Here is a 17816-nt window from a genome sequence, read left to right on the forward strand (position 1 = left end):
GCTAGGGGTCTTCACCTGCTATCTTTACAGCCTTACAATCGTCTTCTGATACCTAAAAATTTACCCTTGAAGACGGATTATATTCTTTGGCTTTGTATTGTGTCCTGAGAAAAACTAAGCGAAAATTCCTGCAATACGTACAGTAACTGAACCAGAAGGTAACCAGTTGAATGTAGACGCTGCTTTGTCTAATGGATGTTTCTCTACTCTTCGGCAGCTACTGACAATTGTAATGAGGTATTACCCCTTAAGAATGGCGGTCGAGCAAGCGCTGTTGTGAACACTAAGAGAAAAGACACGTCCTATGGCAAGGACTCTATACATGATTAAAACATGCAAAGCATGTATCGTCAGCTGAGTTGGAAAACATGAATACTGCAATATTGTAAAATATTTTTCTGAGAGAAGTTTATGGTGTGTGTACAAGCTTTCGTACTCAGACTTAATAAATAGGAGCTTATGGACAGAAACCTTTGAGCTCAGTCTCCCGCAGACTCGGTTTCTGCGGTGTGCGCCACCAGGCTTTGCTTCTTGAGATTGTTCATTGTAGGCAATTTTGCACTATCTGTAAGAAAAGCAACAATTAGACACCGAGCAGCCGGCGTCCATAGAACGTCTCTCACAATCAGTTCGCGTGGCTGAAGGCTGTGCAGGTGGTGGTGGTGGTGATAACTTTATTGCACACAGGGGAGTTGCGGACACGCAGGTCCTTGGGCCCCCGCACAGCCCCACTGCACTCAAACGTTCATGTCCCGGAGGCTCATGACGCTGGCAGCCCGGCCTGTGGCGATGGCTTGCTTGGCCGGGTCCTCGGAGCGCAGTAGGGTCTCCCAAGCCTCCCAAGTAGTAAGGTGATCCAGGCCCCGCGGGGGAGGATCCGCCGGGCAGAGGAAAAGAATGTGATCGAGAGTGGCTTTGGGGTGGTGCAGAGGGTACAGGAGGGGTTGGTGTTTACGTGGTGATAGCGCGAGCGTATATAAGGGGAGGGTAAAGTACGTGTTTGGAGCCGCCTCCAAAGTGTCTGGTGATAATTGTCGAGGGAGGGATGGGGGGGGGGGGGGGGTTAGAGTCGACGCTCGGCTTTCCAGGCTTGCGTCAGTTCACTGAATGAATGCATGCGCTCCCGTGAGAACCCTGGCGTTCTTTACGGAAATGTTGTGTCTTGCTCTGCCTGCCTGGATGTCTGCAAGCGGTAAAATGTGATCGAGTGTAGCGGTTATAGGCATTTCGCCTCCATGCCAAGTGTATCTGCGTTTGTTACACAAAAGTCAAAAGATGTATGCTTGCTATCTTCATATTTGAGGCAGGGTCATATTACGCGGGTGGCTGAAGCGGTGGAACTGCTCCTAGAAGCCATGCTGTTTTCTCCTTCATAAAAAGTATCTTTGCATTGGCGTAGCCATTCCATCAAAAAAAAAAAACAGCAATAAAATTGACAAAACCAGTGAGGATAGCAGTTTGCCGCATTGTTGCAACTACAATTTGCATTACAATTAAGGCTTATAGTTACGAGGTGGAAGCGAAGGGATGAACAATGGTTAAACAAGCAAAGCATGGGCCAGGAGATAGTGTTTCGACAACGATACTTCTCGATACGTTGGCTCCCGACCGAGCTCCCTCTGTTGGTCGTTGTTCATCAGAAACATGAAATATCCTTTACGCCAACCTTCGTGCCTCGTAACCTTTCTGCGACGCAGCACACTTTACAATGGGTTAGAACGCGCGCTTTATGGCCATACACCAAATATCGCTCCAATGGCTTACCACATAGCCATTTCCTTTGTAAAACATTGCGTGACGCTTTTTATGAAGCCGCCGCATGCATCTTTATTTCATGAAGGAACACAACGCCTTGGGGGGGGGGGGGGGGGGGGCGGCGGAGAGGGCGAGGGGCTTCCTCGAACGGCTTATCTTCATAGGCCGCATTTCCTAGCGAAGCGTCTCATTTCCCCTTGATGTCGCGCTTCGTATTTATTTCGAACGTGGCTCGGAGTTTGGACGCTGCCACGCCGCTGCTATTGCTGTCATCGGCCACTTGCCGCAGCCCATGACAAACAACAAACATTCTAAAAAGCAATGAAACAATAAAATAATTATATGCCGATATCAAAAATGACACAATCAATAAATGAAAATGGAACGTTATAAACGGGCTGCAGTTGTTGGTTACGCAAGGATGCGCCATGCCTCTCTATGTCACACGTTCATGCAGCTAACAGTGACATAAAAAAATGAAGAGCATAAATATTTAGGTAATTGCTTGTGGTCTTACCAAGAAACGGCTACGAAGCAACAGTGACAAAAACTGCTAAAAGAACACAAAAATGATCTTCAGGTGCTGTTCACCGAAGAGCCAGCCCGACGACGGGTTCCAACTGGGCTTCTCACATATTGATAGCGAAGGGTCCGCGACAGCTTCTAACGGGCTAGGTCGTGCCGTTGCCGTTGCCCTAACCATAGCATAGACAGATGCACAGCCGTACTGTGAGCCATTGCGTGCCACGTCCGCAGCTACGTTACATAGATAGCAGGCTATATCCGCTATACGAATGGCGGCTGCACTGCCGCCATTAACCGCCATGTTCATTCTATGTTGGTAGTCGATATGTCACGTATTTTAATATTTGGGCCGAGAAGCGAACGTTTTGCAAAATTCAATTTTTCGTTTTCATCAAGATCTTGATTTTTCCGCGTAATACATTTTCCTGCTCCTTGGCAGCTAGCTATATTGCGACGTTAAAGCTTCAATAATATTCACCGACGATTACGATACTCCCTGATGAGAATATTGAGTGCAGCTGTTTAGTTGTTTTGAATTCGCTATATACTGCGGCAAATAATTTGATTTTGAACGACAGGGTCTTCTTGGTGGCGGCGCTGAGCCTCTTGCTCGGGCATCTCGTTTATCAGCAGCGGCAGACTAAGCATTTCCCCCCGTTGCGTCGGTCACTGTTCAGAAAGAAAGGGTGAACACGGGAACGCGTGCCTCGCGCGGAGCGCATAGTATAGCGGCGGCGGCGCAGGCCAACTAGCGCATGCGCAGTAGGTCCGAAGCCGACACCCGTGCTTTGTGTCCATATATATATGGTATTGGCGGGCGCGCTCGCCGCATGCTTGGTAACCGTTGTGGAGCACGTCCCTTGTGGCACTCCGCTTTCCTCCTCAACCTTTCGCCATACTCTCCTTCTCTGCTTTCCTCCTCATGCTTCCTGTGCACCGTCTTCCTCCGCTTTCCTCCTCGCTCTCGCTAACTCTCATCCCCCGAGGCGCTCCGCGTTCGCTCTTTCGCCTTTCACAGTGCTCGTTCGCTCGGTTATGGAGAAGACGACGAGGGACGCTGACGCCCAATGCAGGGACGGGCGCTTAGGAGCTGGGCAGCCATCTTGTAGGCGTTCTAAAAGGCAACGTTTGGTTTCGCCTCACGTGATTTGCCTAGAACGCTATCAGCGCGGCCTGGACAATCGCGTGAAGTGAAATCGAACGTCGGCTTTTGAAACGCGTACAAGATAGCAGCCCTGCTCTCCAAAAGGAGGAGGGAGGAAAAGAGATAAGAAGAAGGCAGGGAGGTTAACCAGAATCATGTCCGGAAGGCACTTTTGTGCTTCTTAAGGACGACGGGCTTGTGCGACCAACTGTGACTATTAATGCAATTTCTGTAAGGCCACACACGTCAGCGAACTCACTGCAATTTCCTTCTTTCCTTCCCTCCTCTCTCTCCCTGTTATCTTTGTTTTCCCCCTTCTCCAAAAGGAAGTGAACGGTAGCGTGGAGGAGTACGCACAATGCACCTGCAATTTCGCGAATAGGTGGTGGCGGTTCAAGATAGCCGCCATGTCGGCTTACAAATTGGGCGGAGGAATAGTCTGCCAGGAGTGTCACAGGAAGGGCTGTTTCGTAAACGTCAAACTGACGTTGTGTGGCATTGCGCTGGGCCACCATTTTAGTGATTTTCCACCATAATTGGTGGTGTGACGAGCCGCACGAATTCTGCTAATGCTCGCTCATATTCAACAGCTGCAAAGATGAATAACGCCGCAATTTCCCCGTCATTTGGGGCCATCAGATTGTTTCTTCATAGCGCGTCCTCGTATAATTTGCATCGCTCTCGGGTAGTGTGCGGCCGCTTCTCACCAACGGAGTTGTGCCGAGTTACTTGCGTTTCGCAAGACAGCGATAACGTGGCCTAGAGTTGCGCTCATCACCACCGGTTGGTCGCGTATGCTGTCTAAAGATAGAAAATAAACGCATTGGCACCATTACACGATGACTCATTCTGCTTCTCGGGCGCATGCATCCTGGCTAATGAGGCAGACCATGGTTTGTATATAAATCGGTGCAATAAATAAGTCGCGATGCCATCGCCATGACAATAAAGTAATCACCGTCGTTACCGTAGTACTGCTGCCATCTTGACCAGTACGTTCCCGTCACGCGCACATCTTCTTATGGCGTACACAAGAACGTTGGTGCATCTGGTAACAATTTTCAAACCACAAGCGGTCTCCGATATTATTCGCATAACAATGATTCTCACAGCATGTGGGATCTGAATATTTTTTTTTTACTTCAACTATGCATCATTTCATTTGCAAACCCACTGCGTTTGTTTCTATATCAGTAAATTTACAGCAGTAAGCGTGAGAATCAATCATTTCGGCTGTCTTACTGTTCATATTTTCTGTTTATTCGCATATATAGACATTTTAGAGCCGTACGAGCGAAACCAGGAAGCTCACACCGACAGATGGCAGTGTCACGGGAGAGTAATAACTCGAAGAGCCTAGCATTCTAGCATTCTGGTGCCTCTGAATTAAGGGTTCGTTTACTGAAAATTAATAGCACCTTAGCCTTTGGTCAGTTCCAGTGAAACCGATACCACTGAAATCCGTGTACTGCTTTATGTGACGAGTATATACCAAGATGGTGCAGTCGCCCTCTTCTTGTTCGTCTCCAATATTAATTTTTCTTTTTTTCCTCCGCGGAGGACGTCGTGATCACCATGACGTCCTGGCCTCTGAAGTCGCTGCCGCGCTATCCTCGCTATGACGAAAGCCCGCCGTCCTTGATCGTAAAACACGTCGTACTACATTGGATTCCAATCACGCTTTCCTATGGCTACCTTTGCTTCCATTTTTTTTATAATCTTTTCAGGATGTTCATCTGTGGTGTAAGGTAAGGCGACACGTGATCCTTGGGGAAGCAACTCGCACTCTGCCTGCTCCAAACCACCGGCCGCCTTTCCACGAGTGATAGACGGTGCGCAGCAAAGTGAGGTCACCCTGGATTGGCCGTTGGTGCTACGAAAGCATCGCCCATGTAGTGTGCATTGGGTGCACGTTAAAGAAGCCCAGGTCGTCGAAATAATTCCGGAGTCCTCCACTACGGCGTGCCTCATAATCGTATCGGAGTTTTGCCACGTAAAACCCTCTATTTGAATCTAATGCACGAAACCGTCAAGGGAAGAATAGCGAAGGAGTAACGGCCCGCTTCATTGGCGTTATGAAGGGAAACGACGAACGTATATAGAAGTAATGGTCATGGAGGGAGGTGGTGGACTGATTGTTGAAGCTGCTCGCTGTTCGTTTCGCTATAGTCGCTTTGGATAGAGTTGACGTTCAGCCATGAAGAACACCTGCGTTCGTATTCGCAGTGTTCTTACGCTAAAACTGCTCGCTGGACCAGATTCTAGCCAATCGTGATCTCGAGAATGTAAAGATAATTGGCTAGTATATCCATTACTAGCGAAAAGCGTTAGGAATTTGGTCTCTCGTCCTCAATGCTGGCGTCAAAGGTCTGGATAATGAGCAGATTTTATTGCAACGACCCTACTGCTTTCCTCGCTTTGTCAGTGGTCCAAGCGGTGCATTCCCCAAGTTATCACCGGGATTGGCCGACGATGGTGAGTAAATGAGTAGAACTAAATAGGATCGAGCGAAAGGAACTCCTTGGAACAATGCAACGTTCACACTTGTATACGTAATCTCTGGATAAGCTCAAAGAGACGGCATGTGTTGCCACAAGGCTGCACGATGCTGTTACAGCGTAAGATGCATCCAAAACGAAGGATGCGGTTGCTAGTATTACATCTAAATATGTTAATTGTCGCAGTTTGGCAGGCGTACCGTCATATGAAAGCATGGTGACCACCCTGATAAAAATTCGAGGCAGCTAGTGGACGCAAAAAATTGTTGTAGTGTCGGAAATAGTTACGGAAACTATGTTGAAATCACAGAGAGTACGATGATTGTTTACTCTGTCGTTGCCAGGAAGACGCTGTTTGTTTCGGATATAGTGAAGAAGTGCGTTTTTACTCTTATGTATCCGTTTCATCACTATACCAATATTTGATTTATCAGGAAAGAATTGCATGGACTCGCGTGGGAATATAATTGGCATCGGCATTTCTCTTCGCTATAATCGTTAGTTTACTATAATCGGGCTCACTATAACAAGATTCTACTGTATTTAAATAGTTCTTAACGTGCAGCAGACTAAAATGCTCGACAATTCCTGTAATATCGTGCATTCAAGTTCAAATTCGAAAGGATGGGAGAGGCGTTTTTTTTTTCCTTATAGACTCTACCGCATACAGCTGTATGGACCGCAGGATGATCAGCGTACATGCGTTGGTGTGTTTCCTTGTCCCCTGTACCCGCGTCAAGGTTACGCGACAGTGATATCACCCAATATACTAATTAAAGCGAAACAGTCAATCGAAATACTTAATTACCAGGGACAGGTAGAAGACCATTTTAATTCCATTCACCGCAAAGCATCGTGGTTTTTTTTTTCTTTTTCATAACTAGAAAGTGGCGTGTGTATACTCTACATGAAGAATAGTTGCACGACACCCGCATGAAACAATTTAAAAAAAGGCGAGTTTCTTCACCTAACATTGCGCGCTAATAAGATAATTCTCCTTTTACTATTTGTCGGCACTGGTGCGAACCTGCATTCTGAAGTATTGGCTGCAATGCCACTGCTATAAACGCTGAGATCAACCTCTACCGATTCGAAAAAATTCAGGCCCGACCCGTCTCGTGATGAATGTGGACGGTATTGCTATTAGCATTGAACCAACGGATAAACACATCACGTATGAGACGTGTATGTAGCTGGTCTCCTCTTTCGCGCTTTCTACTGGGTCATGCTGCGCCATCAAGCGGCACCGCCTCGAAGTCCTTGCATGGCGCATGTCTGAATTATGCAATCAGACAAAACTCTCTGAATATTGTATATGGCGGAGCTTTCATTACGCCAAGAACTGTAAAGCAATAAGCAGATTCTTTTTTTTCTGTCATTCAACAGCAGCACATACAAGTGGTAGATACCCAATGACCCTACTCGGCGTCAAATCGGTTCATCATTGAGCGACGCATAACCTCTGGCCCATACCGAATGACACATGTTGACGTCGTGGAGGTTCGCTGAAGACCGGGACATATCCAGTGTCATATATGCAGTGACGGATGTTGGTCTGACGATTGGTTCCTAAGCCGTCGCCTTGACTACCCACTACTAGACTATGGACTACCCGGTGACTCAAGTAGCCGGGCAAGTGGTTATAGACACAGATAAATATACCGGTCAAAGTGCGTGAGGTTCTCAAGGAATACTTATGGCATCAAAACCCGAATAACACTTACCTTCGAAATTTTCGAAGCTGTCTACTTGACAGCCATGCATATTTTACTGGAAATAGGTATTTAGTTTCAAGCGACAAGCTCACCACTGCTAAACATTCTCGTTTATTATTATTCTTTTTAGTAGACGGATATTTCTTGCACCAAGCGTTCTCAGCTGTACTTAAGAGAGTGCCTAGTGGAACAGTGCAAGGACGTATCCGGGAGTATATTTAACCTATTGACTTTTCCGTGAATCTAATATACATAGTCATATACCGCTTTCACATTTCTTTTGAGGCACAAGTGACAAGTTAGATAGATTATTCTTTCCCGCCTCTCTGGGTCACATGTTAAACGATGACCTCCAGCCCTGCAACACGAATACGCTGACGGCAATTGATTATTCGGTGACCTCAGTCGGAGCGTTCGGAAACGGGAAAATAATAAGAGAAGTTTACGTCCTATTTATCGCATCATGTACACGTAAGGTAAGAGAGTTCTTGGCGCTCATTGTTGAAGTATGAGCACGAAGCAACTCACGTGCGTTGTTACAGGGCCGATTCCGTCTGACATCCCCCCGTGCATTCAAAATCAGTTGTACATCTTTTTTGCTTCCTTTTTTTGAGTTTACGCCTACACAGTTGCGAGCTTGGTAACATTATCACGTAGGATCAGTGTGTGCCTCATCGCTGCGAAATCTGTGTCTTATAGGTCATTGAAAGGTCACGCGTGTAGACGTACTAATGCTATCCGTTTCTCAATTTTTCGTCACCCAGTAATGAAAAATATGGAGCATTTGAAAACAAGAAATCCCAATCGATTGGCGAGGTTTGCGAGGGGCAGATGAAGAAGCAGCCGAGATCCCGGTCTGCGTAATGCACGCTTAATGTCCCGATCTACTGCCAGCTTGGAATATCGCGTAGCACAAACGGGAATCGCTCGCGCACCTGGCATCGCATAATTCTTGTCTGCGCTGACATGGGGCGCGTGCTGATAGCACGTGATGTCTAGCAAATTCCTGAACTGAACGATCCAAACGGCCAACCGTTCGTACCGTTTAAGGTCATTTGGGCAGTTTGGAGGTTCCGACACAAACAAAATTATGCGTTTCGACGAGAGTCAATTGAATCCTGTCGGCACAAAAGTAAACCTTTTGATAAACCATGTGCTGCAAGTTATGCCTTCTCATCAAGATTTTCTGTCGGTTTCCAGATTGTTAACCCTTTGCAAGTATGTTTCGTCCTAATGCAAACTTGATATATGCCTCCATCAAATCTCGATGTAAGTTTGCTCTGGTCACCGCATATTCCCCCATGAATGTGGCACTGAGCTAATTTTTGCGTTGTACTTTTTTTTTACATGTCCTCTACTGGGGCTAAGCAGTCCTCAGTAAAGTTTCCCCCCGTCACTGCTTGAGTTTTCTACCTACTACCATATTAACCGTCATTAAGTCATACCCAACGCTCATGCGATCATATGACACGCAAGCTGCATTCATACGATGAGATCGCTTATACGTCTACTTTGTGAAGGCTTAATTTTTGAACGGACACTAATGACGGATACCAATTGTTGAATTTATTGTGAAAGATTGGAAACACCTGCCTTACCTTGTGCGAAAGCGTTCTCATCCAGAATAGGCATAAAAACAACGAACTTGGTGTGGTAACGACAGATGGACATTCCTGCTGTAGCTCTTCATGATTTCGTGTGTTTTGGAAGTATAACTACTTAGGTGAATTAATAGTTATCCAAAACAATGATAATTTATTGTCTTTTAGGGTCACCAAACACTGAACCTAGACAGCTTATAGAACTAGGAAACATGGCCCAAAAATGTGCACGTATTTTCAAAATCATGACATCGCGCTGACCTTGGTGCGAAGGCTTGAGCACGTAATTCCAAAACAGACACTCCAGTCTCCATTGTCTTCGCTAGTGAAAAGCAGTTTCCCGCAAACTAATAGCAAATAAAGTCTTACGTGAAATTTTCGTCAACTTGAACTGATGCAACCTTGCTTTTTCCTGTCCATGCAAACATTGGTCTTGTCCCCTAAAGCTGATGAAGAAACACCATTTGACACTCTCCAAACAAGTAACAAAAGTAGATGCTAATTACGTAAAGCACGAAGCATCCATGAATGCTATAAGGCTCCATGGTATTCCTTCTGTCACAGGCAGCAGTAAAAAACGGCGTCATCATAACCATTATGTGTAGACAATGACTTTAATTTTGCGTCGAAGACTGGAAATTCTATAACACGTGCCGATTCTCCTATTTTTAAATAAGCCGTTTGTCTCTGTCCGATTTCTTGCTGCTCAGGATAACCATCAGTGCTTGCGCACTGTCGTAAGCCAGTCGAAGGAAGACTCCAATACCTGTGATAAACGACTGTGTGCAAAGCAAGGCCGTTCAGCCGCCATCGGCCTGTGAGTTACATAACAGCCGCACGCCCGAAATTGAGCCGACCTAGCGAGGGAGTACTCCACCACACAACTGATTCTCTGCCCGCTCGCGTCTATCGCAACCACCCGCCCTTCGCCAAAGCATCTCGCGTTCATACGCCTCATCAATTGCGAGACGCCTGGACGCGTGGACGCCATCCCGCCTCGTGAGGCTCTGCGGAACGCGAGCGCTGCACTGAATGAATGAGCACCGAGGGTCTCTTCTTTTCAAGATCTGAGAAAGGGTGCCGCGAGGGAGAGAGAGAGAGCCCGTGCATGGCCCAGCGTGCGCGGCTCATTGTGGGAAGTTGGGGATCCTTTTGTTTCCTTCAGGCGCGGGCAATTAGACAATGGGGGAGCCGCAGTGCCCGCGCTTCGTTGCGACACCTGTCGGTCGCTGGAGGCGCTCGCCTTTCGTTATGGCCAGAGGACCGAGGGCACGTCCGTGCAGGACCTTACTGAAAGCGCGGCGGGAGCTCCATCAAAGCGCGCCACGACCACAGTCGCCGTTACGCGGCGTCGGCTCTGACAACATCGCCATTGCGACCGTCACACCAAGTCGGATGGCTTAAGTTGCATTAAGGCTTTTGGGCATAGGACAGCTTCGTGCGATGATGTGCGTCCGCGATGACGTCTAAATTGCAACGACCCTTTTTGCCGCCGAAAAAAGAAACCACATGCTCTAGAACTACCACGTTCACGCACCTTGTGGCGCCACATTATGACTATAAAAAACCGTATCTCAAGTTTTTTGACGTGAGACCTCTTAAAATCGGTCAGAGGTCATTTCCTAAACCATATGTAATGAAAACGTGTTAAAGCATTACCACTTATACGTTTGCAACCGTACTACCCGTGCGTCTCACTTTGATATTTACTTGAGGTTAAATAAAATGAAATTACTAAAATGAAAATATTAAACCCATTTATATGTGGTGGATATATAGCAATCCTTGTAAACTGCAGTATATACATTTTTGTCACATTCTTACGTTAAATCAGTAATTTTTTTTATACAAGCGCATTCCTAATTTCTAACAAACCACCCCATGGGTTTTTGTCCAATTGGGTTTGCCTGACCTGTGCTTCACCTATTGGGTTCCCGTCCAGTTCCTCGTTGTGGGTGAACGCAATCAAACAGAAGACTTACGTTCCAGCGAGGTGAATAATGTTCTCCTGGTCCACTGCAGCACTGCTCGCTTTGTCCTCCGACATGCATGCACAGATGTCACTGCTCCAGGCGGCTGTATGCAGCCCAAATCCTTGCGCCCAGAACTACTGTTGCGCGAAGTGTTTATGCTCCGCAAGAACTTCCTCCGCACTGACCGGATGCGTGTCCGGTCAGCGCGGTTACTGGATGCATGTGTTTGTTTAGCTGATCTTTGAATGAGTGCGCAGCAATGACATCTATGTAGTGTGTCATAGTCTACCCACCTTGCTTCCACGTAATAAAGAAAATGAAGTTGCGCGATAGCTCTGGGATTAGAGAACTAGACTCTCAAATGCACAGTGCTTCGTTGGCATGGGCTCTAACCCCAGTGGAAGTAGTTGCGCCAGACGTTTTTTTTTTCTTCACTCAGTGGCAGTAGGTGAAGGTGGCGATGAGGAGGTGACCTAACGACGACAGAAATTGTCATTGTGCGTCGTCGATGACGGCAACCTTCGTCGTTGCACGTAGGGACGAACTAAGGAGAACCGAATTCCTAATACTTCACTGCTGCCGCAGTTCAATCAGAGATTGTACTTTATACGGAGTGATCACCTTTAAACTCTATCGAATTTTAAAAATACGCCTGTTGCAGATAACATAGAGTCCTTAAGCTCGACAGTTCAGAGGCAGACATTAGTTGCACAACAAATCGCAAGACATATTCAACTTATTAAGAAAAATTCACCAATTAACTTTTTGATGGGTTATTTAAGGGACATGTTGTAATTTACGATTTCTAGCCTGCGAGTTTGTCAGGCGCATCGACTTAGAATGAATTTTGAGAATGACGCCAGTTTGGAGCAAGCGGCGTCGTTCTCACGAATGCATGCGATGACTTGCATTCGCAACGGGGTCACTGAAAATAGGCAGCGTAGACGGATTCCACGTAGCTTACGTACGTCGCTGTTAAGGTGGTTCTAGGCGTGGATAAAGGAATGATGTCGCCATTCTGCGTCAAAATTATACTTTCACCAGGATATATCCTAAGTGACTTTTTGCGCCTGGTGGGGACGGCTGAATAAAGCGACTCGATTCACTGACAGGTGGCACGACGCCGGCCGAGCAAAAGTCGCCCCGTGACCGGAATATTTACTTTACCATTCTGGGATTTCCTGTTAGGCTACAAATATGCCAAGGCCTCTCCCGCTGCGATGTAACCTTGCACCATCGATTTTAACTCGAAAAGGGGTTTTGAACGGCTTATTTTTCCTGATAGCACGATATTAAACGCCATCACACGAGAGCTGTGAGTCTCAAGTTTCTGGAGATCTTCTTTCGTACATCTGTATGCGCACGGCAGCAAAAGCCTCCTTCTGCAACTGAAATTAGGTCACCTATCTGAAGCACGTCTCAGTTATGCCGCATAGCAACCAAAACAAACAAAGAACAGCTGGCAAGGCACTTGGCGTCGACCAGCACTTCCAATTGCTGAGGAAACAACCCGACTATTTCTGCAGTACTTGAAGTCTAGTGGCCCTATATAGTTATTACTTTTAGCGGTGATGCACATCACAATGTGTGCGCTCAGTATTGTTTCCCTCAGTGTTGCCGACAAAAATCCCCAAGAACGTCCATTCAGAGAGAAAGTGTGCCTAAATACCTAGTTGGAAGCTCCCAAAGCCACTAAATATCTTAACTTGATGCTGGGTTCCTCTGCAAACAACAAAGAATGGAAAAGTGGCAAAGAAAGAATGCCTTTGTTTCAGTACACACGAATATCAACAATATACTAAATATACATGTGCTTGTAGGCCTTCCTCTATTTGTGTGCGTGCCTGTGGGTGTCTGTTCTCTCCACAAAGCACCGAAATATAGCCTCCCGTTGGGCACATGCGTATTGATTCCCGCGTGTGTCTGATATATAACATATGATATAACATATGGCGTGGCTATCTATATGAGACGTGATAAGCGGCGCAACGAGGAAATAAATGACCGTATGATTGGTTTAGGAAACATCATCCTTGTTTGGAGTATCCTAATTGATGTCATTTACGCTCGGACAAGCTGAATATTTATCAAAATGAAGCTACGTCAAAATTTTTACGTTATTTGACGCTCTAACTGCTACCGTTTACACGCCTTTGAAGTAAATCGAGTGTTTAGGCTGCGAAGCGTCTTCTAATAGCCGCCATGTTACGGACAGTGTACACTATCTGTTCCACCGGTCTACGCTAGCAATCATCAATGAGTACGCACTGGGGAACTTTCTGTAAAACGAATTGTAAGCGAAGTTTATACACGTTTGTCGGTACAGTAACGTTGCCACGCGAGCGTGCAGCAAGAATCATTGCCAGAATACAATAGAAGTAGCGGCCAGACCTTTCCTGGAGAAGCTCACGAATATAGAGAGAATCTACGTATTTGCTCTCAGTAAATACGGCAGGGGTCGACCTAACGCCAGATCAACTTCCGGTTACGCGCACCGGAAGTCCCAAGACCCCGGGGCAAGCAAAAAGAACTTCCGCTTAGCAACTCTCCAGGCAAGACGCCTTAAAGTTTAAGTTTCTTACAGCGCGCGTGAGGTCACACGCACATTGCCTACTGCCAGCGCAGCGGAAAAGCAAGCGCTCAACGCTGATTTGTTCACTAACGATGAGCGAATATGGCAGCACACACACGCACCTTCACGCCGTGTGCAGTGTACGAATGCAAACTTCGCGCGTGGCTGCACTCCTCCCGAGCGCTTCGCTTCGCTGATTGCCGCGGACCACGACGTAGAATAGTTCCGCGCAGCTGCGGGTGGATTAAGGAGCGGCACGCACACGGCCATGCAAGTACGCATGTACCGAGGGGACAGACAGACAGACCGACAGACAACAACCTTTATTTAATCCTGAGGAGCTAGTCAGGACCTCCTAACGGGAGGCCATTGTAGCCGCTGGCCGCGCCCACGTAAAGGACAGAACGCCATGACTCTCCACTCTTTCTTGGGCCCTCTGGATAGCCTGGGCTTGCTTTCGGAGTTCCGTGCTTCTGATGGCCTCCTCCCATTCGGCTTCGCTGGAGAGGAAGTCGTTAGGCAACGCGGGACATCGCCAGAGCATGTGAGCCATTGAGCAAAAGGTTTCAGTGCAGTCGGGACAACTAGGCTCCACATCCGAGTACAACCTATGCGTTTATTTCACGGAATCCGATATGTGGAAGATATAGCACATATCTGCCTAGATATCGGTGAGAGAGAAAGAAAGAGGTTGCACGGAGGAAAGAGACACTATGCCTATACTTCCCTGCAGGGGGCGCGGCTCGGTGCCTGGGATATCTGTGACACACCAGCTGATTGAATGGCACTTATGGGAGCAGGCCACTGAAAGTATTTCCAGGCGTACTTCAGCATGCCACAAAGTTGGGCTGTAGACAAGCCGTGTTTTGTGAGGCAGCCAGTGTTAAACATCAGCAAAGTGTTACTGTTCCTAAAATGTCAAACAACCTCTGACGTTCAACTTTCTGAAGTGTCCGCTACAAGAGGAATAGAATCGCCCGCAGGGCATACGATGAAAGCGCGACTGGGAAGAAAAAAAAAAGAGAAGCAGTGGCGAAGAATAAAGAAATGGCGCTAAGGGCATCAATTAATGCTTGCCTTTTATAAATATTGTGGAGGCCAGTTATATCTGTTAAGCAGGCACGACTATTCAATTAGCTTTCCATCTGCGTACAGTGCATTACGAAATACTTACCCAACACACGTACAACTTTTGCGTTTTTTGTCACGTACGCTGGATGCTACTAAAGGAATTTCAAGACGTTTATTGAATATCTTAAACGCATGCGTGTGCAAATGGTGCTCATATTCTCGACACACACAACGTTGTCAGAGACGCTGTCAGGCGCCATTCACGGCAGCTCGTACAACGCTGTTCGTTGCTTTCTTTTTGTACTCAGAACAACATTGTGCAATATAATTTTTTTTTTTTTTCATATACAGGGGATGATGTTGGGTAGATAGGCCTGTCGGGTAGGACAAGACAGAGCCGACCATTCCTTTAGTGTCTCGCAATTTGAAAATCTTGCGATGTTGCTAATTTTGCAGCCACGAGAATGAATGGTTCATAATAATAGGTAATAAAGAATAGTAAATATATGCTTAGCAAAGTACGCACAGAAATTTGACTGGACATAATGTATGCACCAGAACATAAATTGTTACCTATATAGGATAAAGCAGCTTTAATTACTGCCAGATATGGCTATTAATTAGTTCTGTTCAAGAGCCAAGGTTCTCATTCTTCGCTTGAGCCGTCGCCTGGGGCTTTAGATCGAATTTAATTCATTTTCATTTACAGTGTTCTCTGAGAACGCTATATAAAGTACGAAGGCATAGAAAATCACCACCCGTATTCAGAAAAGGATCTTATGCTAGAATTGTTCGTAAGATAAGATTTTAACCATTCCTGATGCTGTACATCTATTTACGAAGACAGTCGGCCAATAGCAAAGAGCAGCTTTGAAAGAAAAGCTTTGTGAATACGAGCGCGTTTTTTTTTGAATTTTTAAACTCTGCACGTCATGCAGTTGAATAATCTAATATTCACTTTGCTTCCCTTGACATGTTTTTGTGTGTGCGTGTGCGCGTGCGTGCGTGCGTGCGTGCGCGTGTGTGTGTGTGTGCGCGCGTGCGTGCGTGTGTGCGTGCGTGTGTGCGTGTGTGCGTGCGTGTGTGTGTGTGTGTGTGTGTGCGTGCGTGCGTGCGTGCGTGCGTGTGTGTGTGTGTGTGTGTGTGTGTGTGTGTGTGTGTGTGTGTGTGTGTGTGTGTGTGTGTGTGTGTGTGTGTGTGTGTGTGTGTGTGTGTGTGTGTGTGTGTGTGTGTGTGTGTACGTGTGTGTGTGCGCGCGCGCGCGCGCGCGCGTGTGTGTGTGTGTGTGTGTGTGTGTGTGTTGCTACAAAGGCGTGTGTTGCTACAATAGAAAAATATTGGCAGCCCCACGGTTAGTATTAGCGTACCTTCATTGGCCTATCGCGCACTTGGTTTCTTCACTGATCCGAGCAAGTTAGCTGAAACAGCTGTACACGCAACTCCTTTATGTTCCCTGTTTTAAAATCAGTTGCGAGGCCTCACTGTCAAGCGTATACGCGAGTGTAAGCGTGTGAATGGGATCCGTTCTGTCCCCAATTTGCTCGCGCGACTCAGCTGTCGCCGAAACAAAAGAGGCGCGTCGAAAGCCGGCGCCGCGTAGAAGGCACTTTCGTTAATTGCCGCCCAGCCTACTTGGGCGCCGTGGCTGCAGGCGCGAACGGGCGCACCAAATGGCCGTATATACAGCCGTCACGAAGGCGTGATGCGCGGCGCTCAAAAAGATCGCGCGCACCGAGGCTCTGTGGATGGCGCTGTATACGCGCGATGTGACTCGACAATGAAGAAACCGCGAGGCCGGCAGCAACAGAGGGAGAAGGGTACAGCGAAGCGCGCCAACGCGTGTTTACTTCCCGCCGTTGGCCGACTGTATCGCGCACCTCGCCACGCTTGCACCCACCGCGACGTATACTTCCGTTATATAGCTGGAGTCTTTGTAGCGAGCGCGAGCGCAAAGAGGCCCGTTGCGCAGTGTGAATACACTTTCCATATAGACGCAACCGGGGTTGACTGGTGCCCAGTGGCAGCTTTAAGTTCCGTGCAGTGTATGTTCGATTCTTTGTGTGTGAGGAGAAGTGCAGGTTGCAAGGAGTGCGCACGCGGGCGCTTTAGTATACAGGCTTGGTTCGAGCTCGAGCGGGTTACTCGCGTAACGTTCCTGTAATGTGCGCGCTAACGCTGGTTGAGTGCATGTATAGGTTCCGTCTTCCGTAGCGCAGCGCGAACAGTAGGCTACTGCATCTCAACTGGGGCTGCATAGAGTAGTGTGGTAATACTAAATTTAGAATAGGACTAGCGCAAGTTATACGATCGATCGAGGAACACGATCGAGAAACAAAAACTAGATTAAGACAAGGACATACGGATGTCTTAGGATTTATACTAAGTCCTAAGATGTTACGCTTTGTTTGTTGTAATCGTCGTCGTCTTCGTCGTCGTTGTTGTTTCGGCGATCTTTGCGGTGTTTCAACCAAGGTATTTCTTTTCCAGGTGACTTGATTCTACGTGGTGCAGGGAAGATGCAACTGCAATTTCGCTCCGAAAAAGCAAAATACCGCGATTTGTAGCTATTCTCCCGATGTGAGGATGCCCCAGGTCCTATACGACTGACGGAGATATTAGGCGCCGCTTGAACAAAGAGAGAGAGATAAAGCTCTTTACTGAAACAGAGAATTACGCTGCGCATATGTAGGTGCCTACATGATGATCTGCATAAGGATGCTCAACGAGGGCAGAAAGGCACTGTAAGAGGGCCAAAAATTTAAAAAAATGGCAAGAAGAAATGTGATCTGGATATTTACAGGGGAGACAAACGTAACGGGTGTTAGAGGTTGACGTTTCTGTGCAACCCATTTTGCTGTGCAATAAAGAAAGGTTGGTTTCCAATCAGCTCAATCGAGGTGTTGTGGAACAGATGGGGGGGTGTTTCTAGGATGTTATTACGGTACTGCAAAACCGACAGCAA

The sequence above is a fragment of the Dermacentor andersoni genome, chromosome 4 (genome assembly GCF_023375885.2).
Source record: "Dermacentor andersoni chromosome 4, qqDerAnde1_hic_scaffold, whole genome shotgun sequence".
In the NCBI taxonomy this organism is placed as follows: domain Eukaryota; kingdom Metazoa; phylum Arthropoda; class Arachnida; order Ixodida; family Ixodidae; genus Dermacentor; species Dermacentor andersoni.